Consider the following 19,656-nt stretch of genomic DNA (forward strand, 5'->3'; position numbering starts at 1 on the left):
CATAGTATCTTAAACAGTATTATTATCTTATTAGACTGTTTTTCATTGTAAGAGAAGAGGTTAAAGCAATATAATGGCTGGTAAGATAGGAAGCTCAGAGATAGTGAGATAAGACTCCAGGGTCTCTTTTCTTTATAATCCTCACCAGAGGGGAGAGAGAGAGAGAGAGAGAGAAAGAGAAAGAGAGAACAGAGAGGAACGTTGATGTGACGGAGAAACATCAATCATTGCCTTCTATACTGGCCCTGACCAGGGATTGAGCCCAGGCATGTGCTCTGACCAGGAGTTGAACTGGCAATCCTTCAGTGCACAGGACATGCTCAATCAACTGAGCCACTCTGGCCAGGCTCCAGGGTCTTCTTTAATTAATTGTGTTGGTTTTGTAAAACAGCCTAAGATTTTTTTCCCTCAATGCACCCTCCTCCATTAATGTGTGGGAAGTTGGGCAAGGCCAAAGGAAGGCTCACTTTATCTTGAGTTCTCCCAAGGAGTCTACAAGTCTCCCTGGCTATTTGACAGGTGTGGGTAAGGCTGTTGGGCTTACTGACCTGGAATTCTATGATCAGGAAACCCATCATCATTCATTCATTTATTCAATCAACAAATTCATTTTAAGTGCCTATTATATACCACTGTGTGAAGTGGGGTGACAGAAAAAAATCCCTGCCCTTCTGATGCTTATATTCAATTGGAGTCCATTGGAGACTATAGGCTTAGATATGGGTAGAGATAGCCACCACTGCCAGTTATGGTGCCTTTGCTGTTTCCATATTGTCTTTCCTTTGGAGGCTTAAAAGTTACTTTTGGGGTGAACAGAGTAAAATTTAAGAGTTAAATGTTTTGAGATTTGATTGTGAGGGATTGTTCCTAGTCACCATGTTGATTCTAGGCCTAATACAATGATAAAACAATTGTATAGATTGTGAAAGTGAGGTTAGACTTGCCAAGTTCACAGAGCTAGTCCTAGGCCACAGCCCACACTGTTAATCCCTACTCCACTCTGTCCTCTGGAGAAATGACAGCTCAGGGACACAGGCCCAACTCTCATGGAATCCTTCCTTATAAAACGTATCAGTTGGTTAGTGTATAGATTTTTGTGCCAATTTAATCACTACCCCAATGAAATTTTTCTTAACAAAATAATTTTGAAATATATGGGATGGGTGGGAGGTAGAAAGCTATGAGATTTTTGAAAAAGAAAAATAACTTAATAGTTTTGCCCTACCAGATATTAAAAAGCCATATGTTATAAAGCATGACCACACTACTTTGGTACTGGTGCCAAAATCCACAGACAGGTAAATTAACTAGAATAGATAGGCCAGAAAAAAAACCCTTTGGTTATATATGAAAGGAAGCATAAAAATCATTCAACAAGTGGTACTGGAACAAGAATTTAAAGATTTTTGGGGGAAATGTTTCAATTGTATTTTTATCTCTTACCATTTATCAAAATATACTAGTATTTAGATAGATAAAAGAGTTACATGCTATATTTACAAAGAGGAAAATATAGATAAATATGTTTTTAAACTTCAGAGTCACACAGTAAAATACTTACTTGGTGAGTGCCTGTCCTTAGAGTCCTTGTCCTGCCCAGGCTGACTCGGGACCTGACTTCTCTCCTGGCTTGGCCCCTGCTTCACAATCAGCTGTCCAGGAGGGGCCTTCAGGGCCAGGCCCCCACATAGGGAGAGCTGGAGAAATAACAAAAGAAACAGACTTGAGGGGCTCTCAATGTGGGGAGGGGCTCTCAGCTATGAGAGGAACTACAAACAAGAGGAAGGTGAGTGTGAAGGGAAAGAACGTGCTGGTAGAAAGGCACAGATACACACACATACACACACACACACACAGGCTCTGAAATGGTGTGTATGGATAGTCTGTCTTCATGGAACACCACCAGCTGAATAGAAACATTCTTGATGTATTGGCCATGGAGTGTGGGTGGTCTTTGCACCTACTTCTGCTAGCAGCCCCAGTGCCCCTGCCTGGGAGTCTCCTCCAGAGCTCTGTGTTGTGCACGAGTTGAACACAAGATGGCAGTAATAGCACACCTGAGCTCCAAACCCTGGGCCTGTTCCCATGCACAGGGTCTAATGCAAACTGGAACACACACACACACACACACACACACACACACACACACACACACACCACCCGTCCTCCAAATAAGATCATGACACGTTAACACCTTGACTATCATCAGGTAGGGCCTGTGTTGGAGTTTGCCTCCCTTGTAGGAGTCAGGACAGGCTACACAATTTGTGCAAAATGACAATGAAGGGCCCCTTATTCAAAAATCAGGAAAAAGTTGCTGTTAAAAAGAGTAAAACATAGAGCTGAGCTCAGCACCTCTCACTTCTCTGAGGTGACACGGGACACCTGAGGAACCAGGGGTCTGCTGGGCAGTGGACACCCATGGGAACACCCCGAGCCAGTGTGGGATGGAATGGCTGCTCAAAGGTCTTAGAGATATAGAGTCACTAATCAACTTCCTCATCCTGGTATTGCTTTGTTCTTTTTTGCTCTATTGTTCCGACTCCTCTCTCCCGCTCCCTGGGGTCCTTGCCCAATCTCCTACTTACACACACACACTCTGTCTTGGATTCTACCTTTGCAGGTGGTGGGGCGGTTGTGGAGGAACTCAGGCTCAGACAAACTCACCCCATCCAGCATCATCCAAATGGTTCTGCTTCTGATTCTGCTTCTTCTTGTCCCTTTCTCTTTCTCCATCCTACTCCTGCTCCTCCTGCTCAGACCTTCTTCATCTCTTGCCTGAATTAGTGCTAACTGGATTCCTTATTGTTTTTTTTTTTTAACTTAACCCATCACTTTCCCCCCAAACACGCCCACCTTTTTCTGCTTCCAGAGTGAACCTTCCAAGCCACGACAACTACTCCCTTTGGGTAGCTCCCCACGGCCTGCAGTATAGAGACCTCTGCCCATCCTCCAAGGCTCCCCTCGGTCCTTCTGCCTCGGGAAGCCTTTATTTCAAGCAACCTTCCCGTTCAGTTTGGTTTGGTTCATCAAATGCTTAATTGAACACCAGGAACATAGCAGTTTCTGCCATCCAAGGGCTGAGGAGCAGACGGGTGGGTGGGAGATACTGCATGACGGGGCTAGTGGTGCAGAAAATGTTGCATGTCAACAGGATCCCATGTAAATCAAGGCTCTTAGCTCATCCACCCCAGTTGAGGGGCCTGGAAATACTTTTCACCAGGCCGAACTATGACGAGGTTTTGGTGGGGAGACAGGAAAATTTGCTTTTGCAGAGTGTGAGATCTCGTGGAAAAATAAGATTCTGAGTGGGGAAAATATATGAAAAGCCTTTTTATTATTACATTAATCCTAAAACTGATGTCTATAAAAAGGCAACACGATTGGCATTTTGCACATTTTAAATTAGTAGTAGCGGGTATGTTACTGAAAAAAAAAAATAGTGTTCCCTTTTCTTCCCAGTAGTTTCAGGGAGATGCTTGCATATTTGTTTTGATTTGTTGCAGATAATATGCATGCAAAGAGGTTTTTCTTTTCTGAGCCTCATTTTCTGTCCACATATTCAGTCTCTTCCTGACCCAAGGACTTGGAAAGGCTGATTTTCCACCTCCCTCGTTCTGCCTGCAGGGCCCTGGAGACGGTGTGCAAGTTGGCACCAGCCAAGGGGCGATGGGCCTGATGTTCAGCCAGGCCCGGCTCCTTGGCTCTCAGCTGCATTGCTCTTCTTTCTTTCTGCTGTGACTTAGAGGTGTCACATAGGTTGGTGCTTGAGATAAAAAAGGTTTAGAATGATGTTATTTAACCAGTGAGGCACAGCTCAGCAGGTAATTTTCAAGCCTCCTCCAGCTACCAGGGTTGTGGTCTCAGTCCTGGCCTCGGTATCTGTGTGCAGAAGCGCATGCTGTCAACTACTCTTTCAGGCTTAGCCCCACCTTCTTCCTCTCAGGCTCATTCCCACTTCTAAGGACCTGATTTACTTTGTACTTCTCCTCATTGTATTCATTTCCTGTGGCTGCCATAACATATTGCCACAATCTGGGTGACTTAAAACACAGGAATGTATTTTCCCACAGCTCTGGAGGCCAGAAGCCCAAAATCAAGGTGTCCACAGGGCCACACTCCCTCCAGAGTTTCTAGGGGAGGCTCTTCCTTGCCCATCCCAGGTAGTGGTGGCTCCTGGCATTCCTTGGCTTGTGGCATCATCACTCCAATCTCTGCTCCCATCTTCACTGGCCTTCTGCCCTGTGTGTATCTTCATGTTCTTTTCTGCCTCTTATAATAACCCTCTCTTTGCATTTAGGCCATTCGAATCCAGTATGATCTCATCTCAACCCTTACATTAATTACCTCTGCTAAGACCCTATTTTCAAATAAAGTCATGTTCTGAGGTTGTGGGTGATTGTGAATTTTGGGGGGACACTTTTTAATGCACTACTCATCTACTTGAACTTTATCAAGACTGCAACGCCAGCCCCTCTGCCCTTCAGCCATCTGCTCCACCTCCTTTCCTATTCTCACCTCCAGCTCCTCTTTTCTTCTCTGACTCTAGTAGGAGTGACTCATAGTGTATGTGCCCAGGGCTTGGCCCTCCTGACTTTCTAAAGAAATATACAAAGGTAAGCACATATTTATTAGAATTTCTCATAGAAGGAAGTCAAAGTCAGGAAGGATCGGACTAATGTGTTCACATACAACTCTTTTAATATTGTACGTGGTTGACATGTTCCCTAAGCTATCATATATCACACACACACACACACACACCTGTAATAATAAAAGCATAATATGCAAATCGACCCAACGGATGATGACAACACTGAGACTCAAGCGCATGTGGTCACACTGTTGGCCCCTGAACGCCGGAGAGCCTGGCCAGCTCCCTGGAGAGACTGGGGGCCTGGGGCTATCTGGGCTTCCTGGATTCCAGACGTCCTGCCTCAGCAGAGTTTCTCCTTCCCAGCGGCTCCCTGCCCAAGGCCAGGCCCTCCCGATTGTCAAGTTGATCCCGTTGTTCTCTCTGCCTCTGTGGCTGTGTGGGTGCCGTCTCTCCTCTAACCAGAGGGAAGCCTGTACTTACTCTGAGGTTGGATGACTCAGTGCCCCCCAGGGCACTCTCCTCCCTGCTGGGCCCCGCCTGAAACACAGTGTTTCCTGTGGTTCCAGGGATGAGCTCACCCGTTTTCTTCTGCAGGGTCCTCAATAGATTTTCATTTGAGGGAATAAAGAGTTGGTAGGAAAGCAGCTTCTTTCTTTTACACCATTTCCTCTTTTTTCTTTCTTTCTCCACTTCCTAGTTTTTCTAAATTCTAAACTCTGATGAAAAGGGAAAATATTAGCAATTTAGCTGAAATGCATTGCTTTTGGTAGCTGTGGGGACAGAAATACCAGCCCCGTGAGTTAGTGGGAGTCAAGGGTAGAAAACCTCTGCAGAGCTGCAGGGTGAGTCCTGCGGATGCCAACACAGGCCAGAGGCGCTGCATGATCAGGTGACCCACAGAGTGTGCACAGTGAGTGACCTTAGGTCTGGTCCTGGGAAAGCGCAAGAGGAAGCCACACTCACTTTCTATTCCATGTCCGTCCAAGACCGTCTCCATGGCTTTCTCCCAGAAACCCAAAGGCCCGGAAGTTCTATCCCCTTTCCTACCTCTGTGCTAACTTATGTTAGAGCAGGAAAACTGTTCTTGGATGCACCTCGTCTCCTGCTGAATGTATCAGTTGTCCATCAAACCAGGTGGACTTGGATTTTCTCCTGATTAATTTTAGGAAAGAAAGTTAAAATTGTGTTTCTGGATGTTTTTTTCATCCTCTGATCTTTGCTGCATAAATAGCTAATGTTCTCTTTTGTGTTATTCACTAATTGTTTCCTGTCTTGTCTTTCTGAGGGTAGAATTCATGTCACAACAGTTTCTTGGATTTCTCGGATGCACAGCTCATAGTAGGCATTCAGTTCTCAGGAAACGCCCTCTCATCAAGTAATTAAGTTGCTGGATTGAGTTAGACTTGCTGGACGTCTGCTTTCAGGGTTCCGTGTGGGTATGTTGTCTTCCTAGGATGTAATTCATAAAGAACAAGAGCCCTCGCCTTCTCTCTCAGGGAAGAGAAGAGAGGAAAAAGGACAACGGTAACTACTTAGTCGCTTCATGTCCATAGGATACAAGCTGTAGGGTCATTAGTATCTTGTACCACGCAGAGAACGCTAATGTCTATTCCCTAAAAGATACATGAGGAATATAAACCACCATTAGTTCATTCACTTCTTTCATAGACCCCCAGGGCCATGCCTTGCTAATAGTGATTCCCTTCTACTGCAGGGAATGCTGGTCTGTCTTTATCTCTAGGAATGTAAGCCCTGCGAGGGCAGCGATGATGATGATGGCAGTGACAGTCTGTTTTGTTCAAGTCTACACCCTCATCTCATGGAACAGTCCCTAGCACATAATATGCGTTGAATGAATATTCGAGTGAATGGAGTTCAGTTATGTTGGGAGAAACCTGACAGATGATGCTCATCAGCAAAGTGGAGATTAGATTGTCCTCTCGTACATGGGAAGTCTGTCCTTGCGGTCTGACATCAGCCGTGTCTCCCACTCTGATTTGGTCTGGTATCCCAGAAACCTCTGCCTCCTGCCTTTAGCAACCACAGGGTCTGCCTCTGGAAGAGGAGGGATGGTGCAGTAATGAAGGGAAGGAGAGCGGATGCAATGGAGACGAGAACAGGCCCACACATGTGGGTGCTTTATTACAGAAGACATTGGACTGCATGGGGTGTCCTCAGCCTCCACCGAGGCCTTTGTAGGATTCTCTGTCTCCCTTTTGCTTCATTTAGTGATGCTCCACCACGCTGCCGTGAGGGGTTGGGTTTGACTCATGTTGATTTCAACACCAGGGAAGAATTGGAGAGGGTGGGCACCAACTCACCTTTGTTGTTGATATTATTTGGGTGAATACATCAGGGCCAGCCCATCCCCCGAGGGCAGCAGACCTGTCCACCTCATCTCCCAGCTGAGCCTCCACAGCTTCTTGCTTCTGTCGGTGGCCCTCAGGGCTTTCTAAAAGCAACCACACAGTGCGTGCCTGCAAAGTGTTTATGCCGAGCGCAATCTCAGGCAGGCACTCGGGAACACACTGCCAGTTACTAGCCACCTTTGGTACGCTTTCCATCAGTCTGAATTGTAACTTATCTTTCTAGCATCCACAGACAGACACCTCCTCCTATGACACGCACACTCCCCAGTACACGCCACCCACCGAAGCATCACCAAGGTGCCTCCCTGTACATTCAGGTTCACAAACTCACTGTGTACCCCAACTCCTCTTCATCTTCCTCTGTGGTTATGTTTAGCCAGATCTTCATTCGTAATTATTTCTGAGGTTCAGCTTTAAACCTCTCCCCAAACCATAATGGTATGGTAGAAGGTGAAGTCACCAGGGTTTAAGAGTCATGATGCCTGGTGTCCCCTTGCCTCAGGCCATGTTCTTCTCCTGGAACATTGTGGTGGGACAGACATGTTTCTGCACTTGTCTGATGGCTCCTTCTGGAACATAAACCAGCACATGGTTCTTGGGGCGCTGAAGCTCATCATAGAGGCTGTGGGATGAGCTGTGGTTGGTTTTGGAGTTGGCTATCCCAACAGGATTCCTGGGGGATGTTTTTTCATCCTTTGTCATTGCTGAGGGAATGGCTATAAGAACCAAGCAAAAATAATGATGGCCTTTGAAATTCTGGGTTTGAAATCCAGCTCCTTCAAGTCAGTGGTGACTTGGGTTAGAGGACATATTTGTTGATGAGAAATATATTCTAAACAGGCCACTCTCTACTTCGTATCTCCAGATCTTGACTGTGTGAATCAAGATTTTGGACCCCTGACCCACAGTGTTTCTCAGTCCCCTGCAGGGGTGGGAGGCTCAGCCAGGTACAGCCACACGTACACGTTTGTCAGCACCACGAATCCTGAAGGCACTTATACAGACATAACAAGAGGATTTCAAGACGGGAATACCGGGCAGCGACTCAGCTCACGGAGGCTAGCACCGACTCTGCAGCACTAACAGCAGCACTAACAGTCACCGCTCAGAGCGTGCACCAGTGTTTATCAACCATCCATTGTGTGTCCAGAGCTTGCGTTAGGCCTTACTGGGGTTGGATGTGGGGAAAATTAAAATAAACTCGTGTCTATTTGCTAAGTGCCTAGTACATACCAGGCATGGCCCTAGGTGTTGGAATTACACGTTGAACAGAAGTGGCAGCTCTGTCCTTCCAGAGATTACAGCTAACAATCCATGCTTGATGGGTACTCCTGGAAAGGAATGAGGCCAATCATTCCCTACTGCCACTCCACTCCCTGTGACTCTGACATGAATGTCATCGGCTCACCAGGCCTACTGAGCCCCTAGCAAAACACAAGACTAAGAGATGGGGCCGCATCCCAGCATCTCTGTGGTTGGGTTCAGCTCGATCCTTTCAGGGTTGCTTGCTTCACATTCAGCATTTCATTCATTGTGAAAGGCTGGCCTGGGAGCTGGGGCATCCACCCCTAAGTACTAGAAAAAGGCGAGGAGAGTAGTAACATGGTTGGGCGAACTTTTACAAATGAACTAGATGGTATTCTTGTGCCAGGCTGCAGGGCAGAACTTACGGGGGATAGAGTGACATTTACATACTGTATTTTGAGATTTTAAGGAAAAAGAAAAGAAATGTAAAAGCCCATTAAATAACTGAAGGGCAGTGTTTAAGCTTACATGTACACATATGTAATAAAAGTATAAAGACACCCACTGCAATGATAGTCCTAGGTCCAGGAAAATGTTTTTCTCTCGGAGGGAGGGGAATATGATCAGAAACATGCAGAGATTTTAACAGTATTTATAGTAGTTTATTTCCTAAGCTGGGTAGAGATACAAGAGTGTTTAAAATACTTGTCTCTAAACCAGCGGTTCTCAACTTGTGGGTCGCGACCCCTTTGGCGGTCGAACGACCCTTTCACAGGGGTCGCCTAAGACCATCCTGCGTATCAGATATTTACATGACGATTCATAACAGTAGCAACATTACAGTTATGAAGTAGCAACGAAAATAATTTTATGGTTGGGTCACAACATGAGGAACTGTATTTAAAGGGCCAGAAGGTTGAGAACCACTGCTCTAAACCTTTCTGAATATCTGAAATATTCCATCACTCACACAAAGGTCTGTCTTCAGCTTTGGGCTTCAATAGGGATGATGTGTTGATTATGAATTTTGCCTCCTTTGCCATTTCTCAAACCTGTCATTGGCAAGAAGGAAGAGAGGAAGAAGAGCCTGCAACACCAGTGGGCATGGGCATGGGGTCGTAGAGGGGGGAGGAGAGAGTCCAAGGGAGGGCAGTCTGCAGGGGACCCTGTGGGCCCTGTCCCTCAGTCACTCAGGGAGCCACCCAGGAACTCATCTCCCAGAGACCACAGTTGGCCACAAATGGGCGACCTCAGCAGTTCCACAATCAAACCTCATCATTACCCATGGCTCTGCCCTCACAGGCCATGGAACAGTTACCACACAGCCGCCTTGCTGTAATCCTACACTCTTAGAAAACAGCAACTGAAAAATAACAACCCAAACCAGAAATGTTGATAGTTAAGCTATTAGGGAGAATAAAAGTAATTTAAAGCAACAACAAAAAAAAACCCCAAAGCCTGGACAGCCTGGCCTTAGGAAGAACATTTGAGATGGGAGGCTATGACTCAGTTTGTAAAGAAAATGATTGGATTTTCCTATCATGTTTCCAGAGGTTAGTCATCTTCAGGGAGGGACAGTGGGGTCTTTCTGCTCTTCGATTTACACTCATGACATTTGGGAGATGTTATGTTTGCAGAAGCCCCATTTGACAGAAATGGGTTAGGTATCCTTTCCTAAAGCAAATCATGTCAGAGAGCCTGCAATTACCATGATTCATTTAGAATCAGTCAGGGTTTAACCATGAGTCACATGGGGGAGAGGTAGACACCCAGACAAAATTGTGGTCCTGCTTGTAGGCACCCGTGGTCCCAAGGATCCTTCCACTGTTCTGATCCTAAGACTGTTGACTTGTACCGATAAGTTTGGTCCCTTTGGCTGATCAGAGAGATCTACTTGAATCAGACCACCATGATCAGAAACAAATTACGCTGTTTATGAAATTGATTAGCCTCAAGATCACTTTTATCAACAAGTATTTATTTATTTATTTATTAAAAATATATTTTATTGATTTTCTACAGAGAGGAAGGGAGAAAGATAGAGAGTTAGAAACATCGATGAGAGAGAAACATCGATCAGCTGCCTCCTGCACATCTCCTACTGGGGATGTGCCCGCAACCCAGGTACATGCCCTTGGCCGGAATCGAACCTGGGACCTTTCAGTCCGCAGGCCGACACTCTATCCACTGAGCCAAACCGGTTTCGGCAATCAACAAGTATTTATTAAGGACCTACTGAGAACTTGGCATTGAAAGTCAGATCTATTAGACACTGGACCCACTGATGTGTGGACATGGACAATTGGACTTAGAGTTCCTAATCAGCTAACAGAATAAGTAAAAATTTCTTCTAGGTGAGCAGACGTAGATACTTAAAAAAATACATGACTATGATTTTCAACAAGGGTGCCAAGATAATTCAATGGGAAAAGAATAGACTTGCCAACGAAAGGTGCTGGGACAACTGGATATTCACATGCAAAAGAATGGAGTTGGACCCTTTCTCACACCATATACCAAGATTAACTCAAAATGGATCAGTGACTTTAATGTAAGAGCTAAAACTATAAAAAACTTAGAGGAAAATTTGTAAATCTTCATGACTTTGGATTAGTCAGTGTTTTCTTGTTGCTAACGCACAAGCAACAAGAGAAAAAGAAATTGGATTTCATCAAAATTAAAATGTTTATGTTTTAAAGGATGATATTAAGAAAGTGAAAAGACAGTCCAAAGAATAGGAGAAAGTATAAATAATCCAACTAAAATGGCCAAAGGATTTGAATAAACATTTCTCCAAAGAAGATATACAAATGGCCCATAAGCACATGAAATGATGTTCAACATCATTAACTTTTTAAAAAATGTGTTTTTATTGATTTCAGAGAGTCAGGGAGAGGAAGATAGAAACATCAATGATGAGAGAGAGTCATTGATCGTCTACTTCCTGCACACCCCACACTGGGGATTGAGCCCACAACCCAGCATGTGCCCTGACCAGGAATCGAACCATGACCTCCTGGTTCATAGGTAGATGCTCAACCATTGAGCAACACTGGCCTGGCAACATCATTAAATTTTAATGAAAGACAAATAAAAAATTCAAGCTGTTTCTTCACACCCACTAGGATGATATAATTAAAAAGACAGACAAAAACAAGTGTTGGAGAGGACATGAAGAAATTGGAATCCTTATACATTGTGGTGAGGATGCAAAACGATGTAGCCACTTTGGAAAACCATTTGATAGTTCCTTAAAAAGTTAAACATAAAGTTACCCCATATGGCCCAGCAATCAATTCCACTCCTACTAAATACCAGGAGAAATGAAAATAGGTATCCATGTAAAAATGTGTACACAAATGTTCATAGCAACAATATAATAGGCAACAAGTGGAAACAACCCAAGTTCCACCAATGGATGAATGGATTAACAAAAGATGCTATATCCATATGATGGAATATTGTTTGGGCATGAAAAGGAACAAAGTACTGATATATGCTACAACATGTGTGAACCTTTAAAATGCTATATTAAGCCCTAACCGGTTTAGCTCAGTGGATGGAGCGTTGGCCTGCGGACTGAAGGGTCCCAGGTTCGATACCAGTCAAGGGCATGTACCTTGGTTGCGGGCACATCACCAGTAGGAGGTGTTCAGGAGGCAGCTGATCAATGTTTCTCTCTTATTGATGTTTCTAACTCTCTATCCCTTTCCCTTCCTCTCTGTAAAAAAAAATCAATAAAATATATTTTAAAAATGCTATATTAAATGAAATAAGCCAGTCACAAAAGGTCATATATTATATGAGTCCATTTATGTGAAATATCCAGAACAGGGAAATCCATGGAGACAGCAAGCAGATTCATGGTTGTCACAAGAGGGGGGAAATGGTAAGTGACTATTGATGACTGTGGGGTTTGTTCTTGAGTTGAAGAAAATGTTCTCAAAGTAAATAATGGTATTGGCTGAACAACCTCGTGAATATACTAAGATCCACTGAATTGTATTCTTTATTTATTTTTAATCTTCACCAGAGGATATATTTATTAATTTGAGAGAGAGAGAGAGAGAGAGAGAGAGAGAGAGAGAGAGAGAGAAAAGACAGTCCAAAGAATAGGAGAAAATATTTGCAAATCATATACATATTTATTAAGAGTCTAGTATCTCGGATATATAAAGAACTCTTACAACTTAGCAATAAAAGTATAGATAACCCAACTAAAATGGCCTGACCAGGGTTAAACCCACAACCTATGTGCCTTGACCTGCAATTGAACCCACAACCTTTTGATATACAGGACGATGCTCAACTAAGCCACTTGGCCAGGGCCTAAATTACACACTTTAAAAGGATGAGTTCTATGGCATGTGAGTTATATTGCAATAAAAATATTTTTATGACTATCTCAGGACTTTGGAGGGAAATAAGACAAAAAAAAATCAGTGGACTAATAAATGCTTAGTTGGCAAAATTCATATAACTCTTATGATTCTGAAATTTACAAGTCCCGTTTGATCTCCTACTTCCAAGGTCCAATGACTTACTGTGCAGATCAGTGCTTCTCAGCCCTGCTGCACGTTTTAGAACCACCATGGGAGCTTTCAGAAAATATGATGCCTTGGCCTGACCCATGGCCAATTAAATCAGTCTCTGGCTCCCGTCTTCCCAAACCCTGGCATCTTATTTTATTAAGCACTCCCAGGTGATTCCCACGTGCTGTCAAGACCGATGAGTTAGAGTACACACGATCTGGGCAGCACTGGGTCATATATGAGGTGGTCCCTCAACGACATCTTTTAAGTCAGGTTTATGAGATATCATTTATATACAATAAAATTTACCCTTTTTATGTATTTAGCTCAATGAATTTTGAGAAATGTGTATAGTCCTATGGCAGTCACCATAGTCAAGCCAGACTAGAACTTTTATTTCCATTACTCCCCCAAATGCCTCCAAGTTCCTTTGCAATCCATCCTACCCCCCATGAATTAGATGCACATATTAGGATACTATGCAACATTAAAACACATGCCTTTAAAGACACATATAAGAAAACTAGAAGCCTGGTGCACGGAATTTATGCACTGGGGGGTGGAGGGTCCCTCAGCCTGGCCTGTACCCTCTCACAGTCCAGGACCCCTCGTTCCTTATCGCCTGTCTGCTCGCTGCTCCTTACCACTCAGCTTGCTGCTCCTTAGCACTGCCGCTGCTTTTACCAGCCGTCAGCCCAGGTTCTGGTCAAGCAGCCCTCCCCCTGTGGGAGCGCACTGACCACCAGGAGACAGCTCCTGCATTGAGCGTCTGCTCCCTGGTGGTCAGTGCATATCATAGTGACCAGTCGTTCTGGTCATTCTGCCATAATGGTTGCTTAGGCTTTTATTATATACATGAGGGGGGAAATACTATGTAAGTTTAGAACAAAGCACAGAAAAAAATCTCTATGTAATAGAATCTTAATTGTTTAACTTTTTAAATACATGTGCACAGATATATACATCTTTCCATATATGTGTACATTTGTAGAAAAATTAAGGGTTACCTCTGGTTGTAGGAATTACAGGAAAAGTTAATTTTCTTCTTTATATTTTGCTGTATATTTTAGTTAGTCTACAATAATGTTACTTTCATAATAAAAATAATAATGAATGATAGCTACAAAACAGCCATCTTTGGGCAAGTGATGCATAAAGAATCTCCTAAAAACCAAACTGCCATCCCCTCCAAGGTTCCTGGCTCCTGGTTGCACATCCAGCCCTCTGCTCCCGCACACTTCAGGCTCACAGCAACTGTGATTGTCAGAAAATATTAATAAGGAGATATTGACTAATACTGAGATGGATATCAAAAAGTATTGACCCAAGAGAAGAAAATATTGACGGAAGAAGAATCAAGGTCTTTCATTGCCTCGAAGGGAGTCATAAACACCCCTCTTTGCTGCAGGCCATGCTCTGTGGTCTATGTTTGCAGGCACACGCACATTTAAAGGCGAAGATGGCACATCCTGTAAGCACGGTTAGAGGTGTGACTTCAGAATCTACCACAAGGGGAAGGTGATCCTGTGGGTACAGAATATATATTATTTATGACAGAGTAAGTAAGTGAGCGAGTGAGCTGGGACAAGATCTTGAGAGTGGAGGTCTGTTTAAGTTTGGTTCCAATTTCTTTAAACTCAGCAGAATCCTAATTAAAGATACTGAGACATATCCTCCAACCAGCTCAAACAGGCCAAGCCAGCTCAGACCAGGTCCAGGTCTCCAAGCCAGACACAGCGGATTCGGATTCGGATTCCCTCAGAGCCAGCACATTGGTCTGGTGGGTTTTGGGTGATTTCATAGGACAAATAAAATCAGAGATGACTGCAGTTGGAATACTTTTTTCTCAAATAAAAGAAGATGCTATAATAACACGTTGCTTGAACCATCATTTGAACCAGCAACTTTGTGGTTTTTTTCCAGGTTGTTCTGGAATGGGTTACACTATTTTGACGAAATAATGGATTGAAATTAGTTTCAAGTTAAATTATTCCCCTACTTTGGATATAGGCTCTGTATCACTTTTCCATTGTTGCATAGTAAACCTCTCCAAAATACAGTGACTATAAACAATTATTTATTTGTTCCTAATTCTGTGGATTGGCAGTTTGGGCTAGACTGGGCTGGGATGGCTCAGCTCATTCATGTGTCTGGGGCTTCAGCAAGCACGGCCAGGCCTCTTTCTCCTTGTGCTGTCCCATCCTCCGGAAGGCGCTTACTTGTATTCCAAGAGGGTGAGAGCAGACGCTGCAAGGCCACTGGTGGCCCCAGCTCAGTGGGTGGATGGGACCGATCACCATTTATCTTTACAAGAACAAAGTATGAGGCTGAAGAACAGCGCTCCATTACCTGTCAGGGCCTTGGTGGCAGCCTTCTTGCTCTCCTGGTCCCCCTTCTTGGCCCACACGTGGACCGTGTACTCCATGCCTGGCTTCAGATCCATCAGGACGGTGCTGCTCTGCTCCTTCCCCACCGGGACCGGAGGTGTAGTGCAGCGTGACCAGGAGATGGTGGCCGTGGTCTCTGTCTCCTGGTTGGTCACCAGGTTTGGGGGCTGTCAATTTCTTTAGACATGTTTTAAGGGTGAAGGTCAGTTATTTTGTAGAATGTCCTCATTTTGATCACTGTATCAAGGTTATGTAAGGGTGTGTCCTTGTTTGGGGGAAATATTACACACTGAAGTGATTTAGAGGTTAACCTGTCTCTAAGTTACTCTCGCACATTTTAGGGAAAAATAGAGAAATGAATGATACTGCACCTTTGGTAACATTTGGAGAATGTGGGCCAAGGTTACATGCGGATTCTTTGTAATATTTATGTGGTTTCTCTGCAACTCTGAAATGATTGTAAAATAAAAAAAGGTTTTGTTTCTGTATTTTTAAGGAATGGGCATCCTTCATGCCTCTCACTGGCTGAGAGATGGCCCTATGGACTGGGGACCGTGGATGCTGGCACTGCCCTCGCGCCTGGACAGCCTTCTTCTGCTGTAATGTGAGAGCACCTCTATCTTGTTGAGCTATTGCATGGGGAGGGTCTTTGTGAGTGTGGCGTGGGCTGCCCCTACCTAATTCAGGCTGGAGGAAGATGGCCTCTGACGAGCCCATTGTGTTGGTTTAGTTATGTACTAGTTAGGGCACAGAAGGTGGATAGTGGGGAGAGTTTGGGAAGTCCGCTAACTCGGGGAGAAATAGTGAGAGGAAATGAAGAAGAGTGAAGCAACTTGAGGGGACAGTGGGGTTCTAGGAGCCTCCAGGGGCAACTTTTCTATTCAAGAAGCAGAGAAGAAAGATCCAAAGGAGAATAGAAATGTCTGGGGCCTGGGGGACATTCTGGTGAGCCCTGGCTCACACCACAGTGTCCCCTCTGTGTGTAGCTGGCCTGATTCTGGGGCAGATGGCAGTACTATTTGAGGTCGTAAGAAAGGAAGGGCAGAGAACTGTGAACCCATCCAGACTGGGGTGCAGATCATCAAAGACGACTGTAGGGTATGCAAGAGTAACAAATGGTAATAATAATGACAACCATCGCAGCAGCTAGCATTTATTGACTCCTCGTTGTGTCCCTGGGACTAGTCAAAATTCCTTACATGTGTCAACTCATTTATCCTCACCATAACTGTGTTATTGGTCTTTAAAGATGAGTAAACAGAGGCACAAAGAGGTTAAGTCAATGGTCATTTGCAAGTAGCAGACACAGGCTTCAGGTACAGCAGTCTGGCTCTGGACGACCCTCACACAGATGCTGGAGCAACTCCTTGATCGCCCCCACCTCTCCTGTCCTCTTCCTTTCCCTCCATCAACACTCAGTGTCCACATAAGTGAACTGAGACCTCACAGGCTCCTTCCATGATGTTGCAGATCTGCCCTCAGGGTGGGGTTGGGGGTAGAGAGCAGCTCTGCTTCACAGGAAGATTAAGGTCTGTCCATCTGATGGCAAAAGAGGAAGGGTGGTGTAAGGGGTGCCCTGCTTTCCTGGTGATGGCGGGGGCCTGGGGGGCTGAGGAATTGAAGGCGCTGGGTCTGCACTTGCTCTCTTGTCCTCAGAGCCCTGCCACTCATAGCTGTGAACTGATGAATGGAACTTTAGAGACGGCTTCCAAACCCTGAGGCCCACTCCTAGCCAGGAGGCATGCAGACTCTTCATTTAATAACTGTATTCTGGAGCAATTTATTATTTTTTATTGAATTTGTCGGGGTGACATTGGTTGGCAAAACCATACAGGTTTCTAGTGTACAACTCAACAAAACATCATCTGCACCCTGCATCATGCACATCACCCCAAGCAAAGTCTCCTTCCGTCCTCATCCCTCCGCTGTGCCCACCTCCACTTCCCCCCTCTTTCTCCCTGGCTGTCACCACACTGTTGTCTGTGTCTATATGATATATATATACCACACACTTACATATATACTTTTTTGCTTAACTGGAAACAGTATTTTTAGTGTCTGGGTAAGCATTTCCACCCCTTTGTTAGAACGAGCTGCGCTTCACTGAGCTCCTGCCAGTGAGAGGGAACACCCAGGAGGACCCTTGCCAGCTCCTCCCCTGTCCTGACCAGTGTTTAAACCCAAGGAGGGAAGCCGAGGAGCAAGCAAGGAACCAGGGACAACCAGCACTGAGGTCTGGGTGGCAGGAGAGTTGGACATGGTGCCCAGCAGCTTCCCAGGTAAGAGCATTGGTCTCTGAAGGTTTCCTGTGTGGCTGGGAAGGTGGCCAGGTGGGAACAAGCCTGAGCCTCAGGCACCACAGCACCAAGAACAACAGAAGGTGTAGAAAATGTTTCCTGTGTGTAAGTCTAGCATCTTTATTTCTTTGCTGGCTTCTTCCCAATGTCAAAGGCTACTTTTTTTTTTTTAATTTATCTGTGTCACTGTTTTTAAATGTATATATATTTTAAAATTTTAAAATTATAGTTGCATACAATATTATGTTAGTTTCAGGTGTACAACATAGTGATTAGACATTTATATATCCTACAAAGTGATCCCCCAGTAAGTCTAGTATTTATGGCTCACTTACTGTTTTTTTAACTTTTTTTTTGGTTTGTTAAAGGTGCTCACACTTATTTTTTTGTAGAAATTGTGACAGCTTTTTTTTTCTATCACCATTGAACTCCCCTGTACCCTCCTCCACGTCCACCCGCCCCCGCCCCCACAATCACCACACTGTTGTCCGTGTCAGTGAGTTCTTCCTCTTTTTCTTCCTTTCTTTTTATTTTTCTCAATCCCTCCACCCATGTCTCACTTTTTAAAAAAGTCCCCAAATAGAACCTTTGTTCTGGTTGTGATCAGGAAACTGTGATGGCGTCTCCATCTCTGGCTGCTGTAAATACCAATTACGACGAGGTTTGCAAGGGAGCTTGATGAGCTTTGAAGTTTATTCAAACATTTAACTTTGTAGATTTTGATTCTGTTTGTATAATGACAGCCTCTTTTCCCCAAATTCTCATGCTATTCCCTCACAATGCCTCAAAGAAGACATTTCGAAACCTTTCAAGACATGACATGGACTCGTTTTTGGAGGTCTTTTTACTTACCTGTTTATTTTTGCGGTTGGGAGAGAGGTGGGGGAAGGAGAGAGAAAGAATGAGTGAGAGCAGTCACTTCAAAGCAAAAACCCAAGATGCTTATATAAGCATTAAAAAAAGAACAAGTCCTAACATAAAAATAGCAAACTACCTACATCTGGACAGAGGTTAGCCACCGTGCCCGGGGTCCACTGGCTCATGCAGAAGCCGGAGCATCGCCAGGCATCAGGTGACACACCGATGGGTGGCTGGCAGAGCACAGATATGTGTGGAAAGAATCGTGTTTTTTGCCACTTGGGCATTTGTTGGACTCAGGGTGTTTGGAAGAGGGACTCAGAAAGGAACAGAGAGTAGCAACATCAGCCCAGAGAGGCTGAGAAAATCTACTTGGTATTGTTTGATTCCAGTGATGGTCAGCCTTTTTCATCTCATGGCACATAAACTAATTACTAAAATCACACCAAAAAATGTTATCTCTTTTTGCCGATCTGACAAAAAATAGCTGTAATTTTGATTCATTCACACTGGACAGCTATGGTTGTGTTGGCTGTTGTCACTTTTTGGTTTGACAATCTAAGGGAAAAGAGGTCAGTGCCCCTGACTAAATAGTCAGGTATTGCATGTTTTAAACATTGTGGCATGCCGGTTGAAAATTGCTGTTCCATACAATTTCAATTCCTGCTGTGTCCCCAAGTTTGTGGCTGCAGCTGCCTCCTGCAGGAGGGAAACAGGACAGGCAACTCAGATCATCCCTGGCTTCTGGTGTCTGTCCAGCTGGTTCTGTGGTTTGAAATGCAGGGTAGACTGAGGTCTGTTCCTGAGAAGACGCCTGAGGAAACTGTGCCCAGACCCAGTGGAAACTCTTGTCCGTCCAAGGCTCATTCGGAGCCTTGGCTCCTGTGGGTCTCGATCCAGACATGCGATCGTGGTTTCGGTTTTACAGCAGCGTCTGGAGCCACCAGTCTACGAGCTGGTGATGCTGAGGTCTCGAGCTGATGCCCGGTGGACAGGGGCTTTGCTGGCACCCACCACAGGAGACTCACTGCCAGAGCCCCAGCCACCTCTCAGTATGGCTGTTGGTCTTGAAGACAGACCTGGAGAGTGTGGCTGGGGCAGGGCAGACCCTTGAGCAGGAAAAGCCTGTCTCCTTTGAAGAGGCTGGGTCTTGAACGTTACTTCTGTGTGTGGAAAAGCAACGTTGAACTACGGGAAGGAATCGCAGCTTCTCTGCCTGGTCCTCTGTTCTTGTCCTTCAGTGGGAGCAGTTTGTCATCAGGTGCCTGCTGCGGGAAGAGGCTGGCTGGGTCTCAGGTCATACGAAGTCATTCTAATGCATAGTCGTTCTAATGCATAGTCGTTCTAATGCATAGGAGACCGGGCGTGTGC

General features: G+C 44.8%; 1 protein-coding gene across 1 annotated transcript in view; it reads left to right on the forward strand.

Annotated features, from left to right (window-relative positions):
• The window catches only part of TNN (tenascin N), a 69,038-nt gene that overhangs the window by 9,508 nt on the left and 39,874 nt on the right, over positions 1-19,656 (forward strand). The window contains exon 2 of the mRNA XM_070397211.1: positions 15,627-15,734. The gene's annotated coding sequence lies outside the window, so the exon portion shown is untranslated. The remainder of the gene's footprint in view (positions 1-15,626; positions 15,735-19,656) is intronic.

This window comes from Myotis yumanensis, unplaced genomic scaffold (assembly GCF_028538775.1).
Source record: "Myotis yumanensis isolate MYYU_CA2020_CCGP unplaced genomic scaffold, mMyoYum1.0.hap1 SCAF_17, whole genome shotgun sequence".
Taxonomy (NCBI): domain Eukaryota; kingdom Metazoa; phylum Chordata; class Mammalia; order Chiroptera; family Vespertilionidae; genus Myotis; species Myotis yumanensis.